At 26.0% G+C, this 1,989-nt stretch overlaps 1 long non-coding RNA gene across 1 annotated transcript; it reads left to right on the forward strand.

The window, feature by feature from the left end:
* Window positions 1-457: 457 nt before the first annotated feature.
* On the forward strand, window positions 458-1,020 carry LOC126264551 (uncharacterized). The gene is made up of 2 exons (XR_007547245.1): window positions 458-645; window positions 817-1,020. It is a non-coding gene; the product is annotated as an uncharacterized LOC126264551 (long non-coding RNA).
* Window positions 1,021-1,989: the final 969 nt, after the last annotated feature.

Genomic DNA, 1,989 nt, shown 5'->3' on the forward strand with positions numbered 1-1,989 from the left:
AGATATTAGTAGCTATTAAACTAAAAGCGAGATTGTTAGCAAACACCATTCAATTTTAGTTATCAATGTAGTATAATAAAATAGATATCGTTTATAATTAGAAAAGAATTAATGTTGAACTACTAAATAGCTTTAATGAAATCTAAATAGAATTTTAAATATGGGTGTATTATTGATACACCATGTAATTATCTCGAAATAAATATTGCTTTCTAAAATCAATATTTTGTAATTTATCGTGGGCGCAACTAAATGTTATTCATTTAACTGACATTTGATCGCTATCGATGTGCAACCTTGATATAATTGATTTTCAATAACAACTTTATTGAACAGTAGACGGTCACCAATTCATAAGTATCTTTTGTTAGGGAAAACATGTAGATGGTACGATTGCGTAACATGTTGAATTGTGTTATGTAGTGCCGAGGTGGTGAGGTGGTGAGGTGGTGGGGTCCATATCGTTCGCTTAAATCTCGACTTCAAACGAATAAATGCGAAGGCATCCGAAAGCCGACCGCGCCATGCCTCCGGGCGTTCAGCGGCTCGAGGGATTTGGACCGGGGCTGTCGACTAAAAACTGCGTCTCCAGTATAGCAAACCGTAGAATATACAAATTTATCTTGGTAACTCTGGTGGAAATGAGTAGGTATTTTGTAATATGCGAAGTAGATATAAATCTGTTTTGGAGTAGGTGCAGGGTTATTAATTTAGGTAACCTAAAATTAATTTCTAAAATAGATATGATAAACAATTTTATAATCTAATTACATTCATTAAATTATTTGAATGTATATGATTTTACATTTGTTACAGGACTTATAGTCATCTTCGAGTACATAACAAAAATTAAGTATTGTTTATGTCAACAAAGGAAGAATCTTCGTTAAATTGATGACACGGTTTATGAAGTTTTTTAAATAATAATAATAATTTTAATAAAGAGATATTGAACTGGAATACTTTTAAAACATTATCTACAAACTGTGATATTTTATAAATAAATTTGTCTTTATAATAGCAAGTGTTTTATTTTTCAAATTTTGAAACAAATTAGTTAATAACAACACAACGTAACCAAGTAATTTTTTGTCACAATTTCTTTGAATAATTTTATTTATTATATATATATATATATATATATATATATATATATATATATATATATATATAATTATATTATATATATATAATTATATTATTAATATATAATTATATTATATAATATTGTGAATTTTTCTCTATTATTTTGTTTATATCTTATTTATATCCACATATTATCAATTTTCAAATCTATCAAATTAATCAAAATTAATATTCTGTTTACTATGCAACTATGCAATTATTTATGTCCACATTTTAAATTCGAACATTAAAATATAATATTAAAAATTACACACAGGCCTGTAAATATATGTGATACAAAAAACGTATATAAAATTAAAATATATGACTATTATTATCGTATATTCAGGATATATTAAATTAAAAAGTTAATTGATATTTGTTACCTGTTTTACAATTATCCAAAAATGTGGAACATTTTGGATTATGTTCTTTGTTTTTAACGGAAAATCGGAGCAGTTTAACCTTTTTAATTATGGATAGAAACATTCTTTATATTATGGATTGTACCATTAATCCATTACAATTAGCATTGTAATAAATATTTTATTTTATATACATAAAAAAACTATGTCAACTAATAACTACTAACACAAATCTCAAAAACCTTGCAATCAATCTATTTCACATTTTGGGTGTGCATTAATAAGTGTTTGATCTATGACATGACATAGTTTTGAAGTCATAATATTCTTTAATAACAACAATACTGGTCAAACTTAGGTCATTTTCTACCATGTTTGTACAACAAATTCTAACCTAACCTAACCTAACCTAACCTAACCTAACCTAACCTAACCTAACCTAACACATACATCTGTGACATCGAGATTAATTTCTATTTATATTTGATTATGTACTAAT

This window comes from Aethina tumida, chromosome 2 (assembly GCF_024364675.1).
Source record: "Aethina tumida isolate Nest 87 chromosome 2, icAetTumi1.1, whole genome shotgun sequence".
Taxonomy (NCBI): domain Eukaryota; kingdom Metazoa; phylum Arthropoda; class Insecta; order Coleoptera; family Nitidulidae; genus Aethina; species Aethina tumida.